Genomic DNA, 12,097 nt, shown 5'->3' on the forward strand with positions numbered 1-12,097 from the left:
CTCGTTATTTGAACTTGAAATTGAACAGGTTGAGTCCTGAAATGAGCTCGGACGCGTGATTGAAAAACAGGGAGAAAAAGAAACAGGGTCCGGTACGACCTTCCGAACGGCTGAAATTGAAGTGTATAATACACGGTTTTTCGGGATTCCGGGGTCCCGGAACAAAATTATCCGGAAATCACATAGAAAGCTCCTCGGGTCAGATAAGGAGGCCACGCAATGTTTGAGCACCAACGGAAGATATTTGGGGGTGCCGGTGTGCCACAAACAAGCATTCGCCGAATCTCGGATTATCGTGAAAAATGTGTTAAAGCTCGTTATTTGAGGATGAAATCGAACAGGTTGATTCCTCAAATGAGCTCGGACGCGTGATTGAAAAACAGGGAGAAAAGGAAACAGGGTCCGGTACGACCTTCCGAACGGCTGAAATTGAAGTGTATAATACGCGGTTTTTCGGGATTCCGGGGTCCCGGAACAAAATTCACCGGAAATCACATAGAAAGTTCCTCGGGTCAGATAAAGCGGCCACGCAAAGTTTGAGCACCAACGGAAGACATTTGGGGGTACCGGTGTGCCACAAACCAGCATTCGTCGATATTCGGATTATCGTGAAAAATGTGTTAAAGCTCGTTATTTGAGGCTGAAATCGAACAGGTTGAGTCCTTATTGAGCTCGGACGCGTGATTGAAAAAGAGGGAGGAAAAGAAACAGGGACCGGTACGACCTTCCGAACGGCTGAAATTGAAGTGTATAATACACGGTTTTCGAGATTCCGGGGTCCCGGAACAAAATTCTCCGGAAATCACATAGAAAGTTCCTCGGGTTAGATAAAGCGGCCACGCAAAGTTTTAGCACCAACGGAAGACATTTGGGGGTACCGGTGTGCCACAAACCAGCATTCGTCGAAACTCGAATTATCGTGAAAAATGTGTTAAAGCTCGTTATTTGAGGCTGAAATCGAACAGGTTGAGTCCTTAAATGAGCTCGGACGCTTGATTTAAAAAGAGGGAGAAAAAGAAACAGGGACCGGTACGACCTTCCGAACGGCTGAAATTGAAGTGTATAATACACGGTTTTTCGGGATTCCGGGTCCCGGAACAAAATTCACCGGAAATCACTTAGAAAGTTTCTCGGGTCAGATAAAGCGGCCACGCAAAGTTTGAGCACCAACGGAAGACATTTGGGGGTGCCGGTGTGCCAGAAACCAGCATTCGCCGAAATTCGGATTATCGTGAAAAATGTGTTAAAGCTCGTTATTTGAGGCTGAAATCGAACAGGTTGATTCCTGAAATGAGCTCGGACGCGTGATTGAAAAACAGGGAGAAAAAGAAACACGGTCCGGTACGACCTTCCGAACGGCTGAAATTGAAGTGTATAATACACGGTTTTCGGGATTCGGGGTCCGGAACAAAATTCACCGGAAATCACATAGAAAGTTTCTCGGGTCAGATAAAGCGGCCACGCAAAGTTTGAGCACCAACGGAAGACATTTGGGGGTGCCGGTGTGCCACAAACAAGCATTCGCCGAATCTCGGATTATCGTGAAAAATGTGTTAAAGCTCGTTATTGAGGCTGAAATCGAACAGGTTGATTCCTGAAATGAGCTCGGACGCGTGATTGAAAAACGGGAGAAAAAAAACGAGTCCGGTACGACCTTCCGAACGGCTGAAATTGAAGTGTATAATACACGGTTTTTCGGGATTCCGAGGTCCCGGAACAAAATTCTCCGGAAATCACATAGAAAGTTTCTCGGGTCAGATAAAGCGGCCACGCAAAGTTTGAGCACCAACGGAAGACATTTGGGGGTGCCGGTGTGCCACAAACCAGCCTTCGTCGAAATTCGGATTATCGTGAAAAATGTGTTAAAGCTCGTTATTTGAGGCTGAAATCGAACAGGTTGATTCCTGAAATGAGCTCGGACGCGTGATTGAAAAACAGGGAGAAAAAGAAACATGGTCCGGTACGACCTTCCGAACGGCTGAAATTGAAGTGTATAATACACGGTTTTTCGGGATTCCGGGGTCCCGGAACAAAATACTCCGGAAATCACATAGAAAGTTCGTCGGGTCAGATAAAGCGGCAACGCAATGTTTCAGCACCAACGGAAGACATTTAGGAGTGCCGGTGTGCCACAAACCAGTATTCTCCGAAACTCGGATTATCGTGAAAAATGTGTTAAAGCTCGCTATTTGAGGCTGAAATCGAACAGGCTAATTCCTGAAATGAGCTCGGACGCGTGATTGAAAAACAGGCAGAAAAAGAAATAGGGTCCGATACGACCTTCTTAACGGCTGAAATTGAAGTGTATAATACACGGTTTTTCGGGATTCCGGGGTCCGGAACAAAATTCTCCGGAAATCACATAGAAAGTTCCTCGGGTCAGATAAAGCGGCCATGCAAAGTTTGAGCACCAACGGAAGACATTTGGGGGTGCCGGTGTGCCACAAATCAGCATTCGCCGAAACTCGGATTATCGTGAAAAATGTGTTAAAGCTCGTTATTTGAGGCTGAAATCGAACAGGTTGATTCCTGAAATGAGCTCGGACGCGTGATTGAAAAACAGGGAGAAAAAGAAACAGGACCCGGTACGACCTTCCGAACGGTTTGAAATTGAAGTGTATAATACACGGTTTTCGGATTCGGGATCCGGAACAAAATTCTCCGGAAATCACATAGAAAGTTTCTCGGGTCAGATAAAGCGGCCACGCAAAGTTTGAGCACCAACGGAAGACATTTGGGGGTGCCGGTGTGCCACAAACCGGCATTCGCCGAAATTCGGATTATCGTGAAAAATGTGTTAAAGCTCGTTATTTGAGGCTGAAATCGAACAGGTTGAGTCCTGAAATGAGCTGGGATGCGTGATTTAAAAACAGGGAGAATAAGAAACAGGGACCGGTACGCCCTTCCGAACGGCTGAAATTGAAGTGTATAATACACGGTTTTTCGGGATTCCGGGGTCCCGGAACAAAATTCACCGGAAATCACATAGAAAGTTCCTCGGGTCAGATAAAGCGGCCACGCAAAGTTTGAGCACCAACGGAAGACATTTGGGGGTGCCGGTGTGCCACAAACCAGCATTCGCCGAAACTCGAATTATCGTGAAAAATGTGTTAAAGCTCGTTATTTGAAACTGAAATTGAACAGGTTGAGTCCTGAAATGAGCTCGGACGCGTGATTGAAAAACAGGGAGAAAAAGAAACGGTCAATTACCTTCCGAACGGCTGAAATTGAAGTGTATAATACACGGTTTTTCGGGATTCCGGGGTCCCGGAACAAAATTATCCGGAAATCACATAGAAAGCTCCTCGGGTCAGATAAGGAGGCCACGCAATGTTTGAGCACCAACGGAAGATATTTGGGGGTGCCGGTGTGCCACAAACAAGCATTCGCCGAATCTCGGATTATCGTGAAAAATGTGTTAAAGCTCGTTATTTGAGGCTGAAATCGAACAGGTTGATTCCTCAAATGAGCTCGGACGCGTGATTGAAAAACAGGGAGAAAAGGAAACAGGGTCCGTGACCTTCCGAACAATTTGAAATTGAAGTGTATAATACACGGTTTTTCGGGATTCCGGGTCCCGGAACAAAATTCTACGGAAATCACATAGAAAGTTCCTCGGGTCAGATAAAGCGGCCACGCAAAGTTTGAGCACCAACGGAAGACATTTGGGGTGCCGGTGTGCCACAAACCAGCATTCGCCGATATTCGGATTATCGTGAAAAATGTGTTAAAGCTCGTTATTTGAGGCTGAAATCGAACAGGTTGAGTCCTTAAATGAGCTCGGACGCGTGATTGAAAAAGAGGGAGAAAAAGAAACAGGGACCGGTACGACCTTCCGAACGGCTGAAATTGAAGTGTATAATACACGGTTTTCGGGATTTCAGGGTCCGGAACAAAATTCTCCGGAAATCACATAGAAAGTTCCTCGGGTTAGATAAAGCGGCCACGCAAAGTTTGAGCACCAACGGAAGACATTTGGGGTGCCGGTGTGCCACAAACCAAAGATTCGCCGAAAACTCGGATTATCGTGAAAAATGTGTTAAAGCTCGTTATTTGAGGCTGAAATCGAACAGGTTGAGTCCTTAAATGAGCTCGGACGCGTGATTTAAAAAGAGGAGAAAAAGAAACAGGGGACCGATGTACGACCTTCCGAGCATTTGAAATTGAAGTGTATAATACACGGTTTTTCGGGATTGCAGGGTCCCGGAACAAAATTCACCGGAAATCACTTAGAAAGTTTCTCGGGTCAGATAAAGCGGCCACGCAAAGTTTGAGCACCAACGGAAGACATTTGGGGTGCCGGTGTGCCACAAACCAGCATTCGCCGAAATTCGGATTATCGTGAAAAATGTGTTAAAGCTCGTTATTTGAGGCTGAAATCGAACAGGTTGATTCCTGAAATGAGCTCGGACGCGTGATTGAAAAACAGGGAGAAAAAGAAACACGGTCCGGTACGACCTTCCGAACGGCTGAAATTGAAGTGTATAATACACGGTTTTTCGGGATTCCGGGGTCCCGGAACAAAATTCTCCGGAAATCACATAGAAAGTTCCCCGGGTCAGATAAAGCGGCCACGCAAAGTTTGAGCACCAACGGAAGACATTTGGGGGTGCCGGTGTGCCACAAACCAGCATTCGCCGATATTCGGATTATCGTGAAAAATGTGTTAAAGCTCGTTATTTGAGGCTGAAATCGAACAGGTTGAGTCCTTAAATGAGCTCGGACGCGTGATTGAAAAAGAGGGAGAAAAAGAAACAGGGACCGGTACGACCTTCCGAACGGCTGAAATTGAAGTGTATAATACACGGTTTTTCGGGATTCCGGGGTCCCGGAACAAAATTCTCCGGAAATCACATCGAAAGTTCCTCGGGTCAGATAAAGCGGCCACGCAAAGTTTGAGCACCAACGGAAGACATTTGTGGGTGCCGGTGTGCCAGAAACCAGTATTCGCCGAAATTCGGATTATCGTGAAAAATGTGTTAAAGCTCGTTATTTGAGGCTGAAATCGAACAGGTTGATTCCTGAAATAAGCTCGTACGCGTGATTGAAAAACAGGGAGAAAAAGTAACACGGTCCGGTACGACCTTCCGAACGGCTGAAATTGAAGTGTATAATACACGGTTTTTCGAGATTCCGGGTCCCGAAAAAATTATCCGGAAATCACATAGAAAGCTCCCCGGGTCAGATAAAGCGGCCACGCAAAGTTTGAGCACCAACGAAAGACATTTGGGGGTGCCGGTGTGCCACAAACCAGCATTCGCCGATATTCGGATTATCGTGAAAAATGTGTTAAAGCTCGTTATTTGAGGCTGAAATCGAACAGGTTGAGTCCTTAAATGAGCTCGGACGCGTGATTGAAAAAGAGGAGAAAAAAAAACGGGGACCGGTACGACCTTCCGAACGGCTCAAATTGAAGTGTATAATACACGGTTTTTCAGATTCACGGTCCGGAACAAAATTCTCCGGAAATCACATAGAAAGTTCCTCGGGTCGGATAAAGCGGCCACGCAAAGTTTGAGCACCAACGGAAGACATTTGGGGGTGCCGGTGTGCCTGAAACCGAAGATTCGCCGAAATTCGGATTATCGTGAAAAATGTGTTAAAGCTCGTTATTTGAGGTGAAATCGAACAGGTTGATTCCTGAAATAAGCTCGTACGCGTGATTGAAAAACGAGGAGAAAAAGTAACACGGTCCGTCACGACCTTCCGAACGGCTGAAATTGAAGTGTATAATACACGGTTTTTCGAGATTCCGGGGTCCCTGAAAAAAATTATCCGGAAATCACATAGAAAGCTCCCCGGGTCAGATAAAGCGGCCACGCAAAGTTTGAGCACCAACGAAAGACATTTGGGGGTGCCGGTGTGCCACAAACCAGCATTCGCCGATATTCGGATTATCGTGAAAAATGTGTTAAAGCTCGTTATTTGAGGCTGAAATCGAACAGGTTGAGTCCTTAAATGAGCTCGGACGCGTGATTGAAAAAGAGGGAGAAAACGAAACAGGGACCGGTACGACCTTCCGAACGGCTGAAATTGAAGTGTATAATACACGGTTTTTCGGGATTCCGGGGTCCCGGAACAAAATTCTCCGGAAATCACATAGAAAGTTCCTCGGGTCAGATAAAGCGGCCACGCAAAGTTTGAGCACCAACGGAAGACATTTGGGGGTGCCGGTGTGCCACAAACCAGCATTCGCCGAAACTCGGATTATCGTGAAAAATGTGTTAAAGCTCGTTATTTGAGGCTGAAATCGAACAGGTTGAGTCCTGAAATGAGCTCGGATGCGTGATTTAAAAACAGGGAGAAAAAGAAACAGGGACCGGTACGACCTTCCGAACGGCTGAAATTGAAGTGTATAATACACGGTTTTTCGGGATTCCGGGGTCCCGGAACAAAATTCACTGGAAATCACATAGAAAGTTCCCCGGGTCAGATAAAGCGGCCACGCAAAGTTTGAGCACCAACGGAAGACATTTGGGGTGCCGGTGTGCCTGAAACCAAAGATTCGCCGAAACTCGAATTATCGTGAAAAATGTGTTAAAGCTCGTTATTTGAGGCTGAAATCGAACAGGTTGAGTCCTTAAATGAGCTCGGACGCGTGATTTAAAAAGAGGGTGAAAAAGAAACAGGGACCGGTACGACCTTCCGAACGGCTGAAATTGAAGTGTATAATACACGGTTTTTCGGGATTCCGGGGTCCCGGAACAAAATTCTCTGGTAATCACATCGAAAGTTCCTCGGGTCAGATAAAGCGGCCACGCAAAGTTTGAGCACCAACGGAAGACATTTGTGGGTGCCGGTGTGCCAGAAACCAGCATTCGCCGAAATTCGGATTATCGTGAAAAATGTGTTAAAGCTCGTTATTTGAGGCTGAAATCGAACAGGTTGATTCCTGAAATAAGCTCGGACGCGTGATTGAAAAACAGGGAGAAAAAGTAACACGGTCCGGTACGACCTTCCGAACGGCTGAAATTGAAGTGTATAATACACGGTTTTTCGAGATTCCGGGGTCCCTGAAAAAAATTATCCGGAAATCACATAGAAAGCTCCCCGGGTCAGATAAAGCGGCCACGCAAAGTTTGAGCACCAACGAAAGACATTTGGGGGTGCCGGTGTGCCACAAACCAGCATTCGCCGATATTCGGATTATCGTGAAAAATGTGTTAAAGCTCGTTATTTGAGGCTGAAATCGAACAGGTTGAGTCCTTAAATGAGCTCGGACGCGTGATTGAAAAACAGGGAGAAAAAGAAACAGGGACCGGTACGACCTTCCGAACGGCTGAAATTGAAGTGTATAATACACGGTTTTTCAGGATTCCTGGGTCCCGGAACAAAATTCTCCGGAAATCACATAGAAAGTTCCTCGGGTCAGATAAAGCGGCCACGCAAAGTTTGAGCACCAACGGAAGACATTTGGGGGTGCCGGTGTGCCACAAACCAGCATTCGCCGAAATTCGGATTATCGTGAAAAATGTGTTAAAGCTCGTTATTTGAGGCTGAAATCGAACAGGTTGATTCCTGAAATAAGCTCGTACGCGTGATTGAAAAACAGGGAGAAAAAGTAACACGGTCCGGTACGACCTTCCGAACGGCTGAAATTGAAGTGTATAATACACGGTTTTTCGAGATTCCGGGGTCCCTGAAAAAAATTATCCGGAAATCACATAGAAAGCTCCCCGGGTCAGATAAAGCGGCCACGCAAAGTTTGAGCACCAACGAAAGACATTTGGGGGTGCCGGTTTGCCACAAACCAGCATTCGCCGATATTCGGATTATCGTGAAAAATGTGTTAAAGCTCGTTATTTGAGGCTGAAATCGAACAGGTTGAGTCCTTAAATGAGCTCGGACGCGTGATTGAAAAAGAGGGAGAAAACGAAACAGGGACCGGTACGACCTTCCGAACGGCTGAAATTGAAGTGTATAATACACGGTTTTTCAGGATTCCTGGGTCCCGGAACAAAATTCTCCGGAAATCACATAGAAAGTTCCTCGGGTCAGATAAAGCGGCCACGCAAAGTTTGAGCACCAACGGAAGACATTTGGGGGTGCCGGTGTGCCACAAACCAGCATTCGCCGAAACTCGGATTATCGTGAAAAATGTGTTAAAGCTCGTTATTTGAGGCTGAAATCGAACAGGTTGAGTCCTGAAATGAGCTCGGATGCGTGATTTAAAAACAGGGAGAAAAAGAAACAGGGACCGGTACGACCTTCCGAACGGCTGAAATTGAAGTGTATAATACACGGTTTTTCGGGATTCCGGGGTCCCGGAACAAAATTCACCGGAAATCACATAGAAAGTTCCTCGGGTCAGATAAAGCGGCCACGCAAAGTTTGAGCACCAACGGAAGACATTTGGGGGTGCCGGTGTGCCACAAACCAGCATTCGCCGAAACTCGAATTATCGTGAAAAATGTGTTAAAGCTCGTTATTTGAGGCTGAAATCGAACAGGTTGAGTCCTTAAATGAGCTCGGACGCGTGATTTAAAAAGAGGGTGAAAAAGAAACAGGGACCGGTACGACCTTCCGAACGGCTGAAATTGAAGTGTATAATACACGGTTTTTCGGGATTCCGGGGTCCCGGAACAAAATTCTCTGGAAATCACATAGAAAGTTCCTCGGGTCAGATAAAGCGGCCACGCAAAGTTTGAGCACCAACGGAAGACATTTCTGGGTGCCGGTGTGCCAGAAACCAGCATTCGCCGAAATTCGGATTATCGTGAAAAATGTGTTAAAACTCGTTATTTGAAACTGAAATCGAACAGGTTGAGTCCTGAAATGAGCTCGGACGCGTGGTTGAAAAACAGGGAGAAAAAGAAACAGGGTCCGGTACGACCTTCCGAACGGCTGAATTGAAGTGTATAATACACGGTTTTTCGGGATTCCGGAGTCCCGGAACAAAATTATCCGGAAATCACATAGAAAGTTCCTCGGGTCAGATAAAGAGGCCACGCAAAGTTTGAGCACCAACGGAAGACATTTGGGGGTGCCGGTGTGCCACAAACAAGCATTCGCCGAATCTCGGATTATCGTGAAAAATGTGTTAAAACTCGTTATTTGAGGCTGAAATCGAACAGGTTGATTCCTGAAATGAGCTCGGACGCGTGATTGAAAAACAGGGAGAAAAAGAAACAGGGTCCGGTACGACCTTCCGAACGGCTGAAATTGAAGTGTATAATACACGGTTTTTCGGGATTCCGGGGTCCCGGAACAAAATTCTCCGGAAATCACATAGAAAGTTCCTCGGGTCAGATAAAGCGGCCACGCAAAGTTTGAGCACCAACGGAAGACATTTGGGGTGCCGGTGTGCCAGAAACCAGCATTCGCCGAAATTCGGATTATCGTGAAAAATGTGTTAAAGCTCGTTATTTGAGGCTGAAATCGAACAGGTTGATTCCTGAAATGAGCTCGGACGCGTGATTGAAAAACAGGGAGAAAAAGAAACACGGTCCGGTACGACCTTCCGAACGGCTGAAATTGAAGTGTATAATACACGGTTTTTCGAGATTCCGGGGTCCCGGAACAAAATTATCCGGAAATCACATAGAAAGCTCCCCGGGTCAGATAAAGCGGCCACGCAAAGTTTGAGCACCAACGGAAGACATTTGGGGGTGCCGGTGTGCCACAAACCAGCATTCGCCGATATTCGGATTATCGTGAAAAATGTGTTAAAGCTCGTTATTTGAGGCTGAAATCGAACAGGTTGAGTCCTTAAATGAGCTCGGACGCGTGATTGAAAAAGAGGGAGAAAAAGAAACAGGGACCGGTACGACCTTCCGAACGGCTGAAATTGAAGTGTATAATACACGGTTTTTGGGATTCCGGGGTCCCGGAACAAAATTCACCGGAAATCACATAGAAAGTTCCTCGGGTCAGATAAAGCGGCCACGCAAAGTTTGAGCATCAACGGAAGACATTTGGGGGTGCCGGTGTACCACAAACCAGCATTCGCCGAAACTCGAATTATCGTGAAAAATGTGTTAAAGCTCGTTATTTGAAACTGAAATTGAACAGGTTGAGTCCTGAAATGAGCTCGGACGCGTGATTAAAAAACATGGAGAAAAAGAAACAGGGTCCGGTACAACCTTCCGAACGGCTGAAATTGAAGTGTATAATACACGGTTTTTCGGGATTCCGGGGTCCCGGAACAAAATTATCCGGAAATCACATAGAAAGCTCCCCGGGTCAGATAAAGCGGGCACGCAAAGTTTGAGCACCAACGGAAAACATTTGGGGGTGCCGGTGTGCCACAAACCAGCATTCGCCGAAACTCGGATTATCGTGAAAAATGTGTTAAAGCTCGTTATTTGAGGCTGAAATCGAACAGGTTGAGTCCTGAAATGAGCTCGGATGCGTGATTTAAAAACAGGGAGAAAAAGAAACAGGGGCCAGTCCCGACCTTCCGAACGGCTGAAATTGAAGTGTATAATACACGGTTTTTCGGGATTCCGGGGTCCCAGAACAAAATTCTCCGGAAATCACATAGAAAGTTCCTCGGGTCAGATAAAGCGGCCACGCAAAGTTTGAGCACCAACGGAAGACATTTGGGGGTGCCGGTGTGCCACAAACCAGCATTCGCCGAAACTCGGATTATCGTGAAAAATGTGTTAAAGCTCGTTATTTGAGGCTGAAATCGAACAGGTTGAGTCCTTAAATGAGCTCGGACGCGTGATTTAAAAAGAGGGAGAAAAAGAAACAGGGACCGGTACGACCTTCCGAACGGCTGAAATTGAAGTGTATAATACACGGTTTTTCGGGATTCCGGGGTCCCGGAACAAAATTCTCTCGTAATCACATCGAAAGTTCCTCGGGTCAGATAAAGCGGCCACGCAAAGTTTGAGCACCAACGGAAGACATTTGTGGGTGCCGGTGTGCCTGAAAACCAAAGATTCGCCGAAACTTCGGATTATCGTGAAAAATGTGTTAAAGCTCGTTATTTGAAACTGAAATCGAACAGGTTGATTCCTGAAATGAGCTCGGACGCGTGATTGAAAAACAGGGAGAAAAAGAAACAGGGTCCGGTACGACCTTCCGAACGGCTGAAATTGAAGTGTATAATACACGGTTTTCGGGATTCAGGTCCCTAACAAAATTATCCGGAAATCACATAGAAAGTTCCTCGGGTCAGATAAAGAGGCCACGCAAAGTTGAAGCACCAACGGAAGACATTTGGGGGTGCCGGTGTGCCACAAACGAGCATTCGCCGAATCTCGGATTATCGTGAAAAATGTGTTAAAGCACGTTATTTGAAACCGAAATCGAACAGGTTGATTCCTGAAATGAGCTCGGACGTGTGATTGAAAAACAGGGAGAAAAAGAAACACGGTCCGGTACGACCTTCCGAACGGCTGAAATTGAAGTGTATAATACACGGTTTTTCGGGATTCCGGGGTCCCGGAACAAAATTCACCGGAAATCACATAGAAAGTTCCTCGGGTCAGATAAAGCGGCCACGCAAAGTTTGAGCACCAACGGAAGACATTTGGGGTGCCGGTGTGCCACAAACCAGCATTCGCCGAAATTCGGATTATCGTGAAAAATGTGTTAAAGCTCGTTATTTGAGGCTGAAATCGAACAGGTTGAGTCCTTAAATGAGCTCGGACGCGTGATTGAAAAAGAGGGAGAAAAAGAAACACGGTCAGTACGACCTTCCGAACGGCTGAAATTGAAGTGTATAATACACGGTTTTTTCGGGATTCACAGGTCCGGAACAAAATTCTCCGGAAATCACATAGAAAGTTCCTCGGGTCAGATAAAGCGGCCACGCAAAGTTTGAGCACCAACGGAAGACATTTGGGGGTGCCGGTGTGCCACAAACCAGCATTCGCCGAAATTCGGATTATCGTGAAAAATGTGTTAAAGCTCGTTATTTGAGGCTGAAATCGAACAGGTTGATTTCTGAAATAAGCTCGTACGCGTGATTGAAAAACAGGGAGAAAAAGTAACACGGTCCGGTACGACCTTCCGAACGGCTGAAATTGAAGTGTATAATACACGGTTTTTCGAGATTCCGGGGTCCCTGAAAAAAATTATCCGGAAATCACATAGAAAGCTCCCCGGGTCAGATAAAGCGGCCACGCAAAGTTTGAGCACCAACGAA

This window comes from Silene latifolia, chromosome 7 (assembly GCF_048544455.1).
Source record: "Silene latifolia isolate original U9 population chromosome 7, ASM4854445v1, whole genome shotgun sequence".
Classification (NCBI taxonomy): Eukaryota; Viridiplantae; Streptophyta; class Magnoliopsida; order Caryophyllales; family Caryophyllaceae; genus Silene; species Silene latifolia.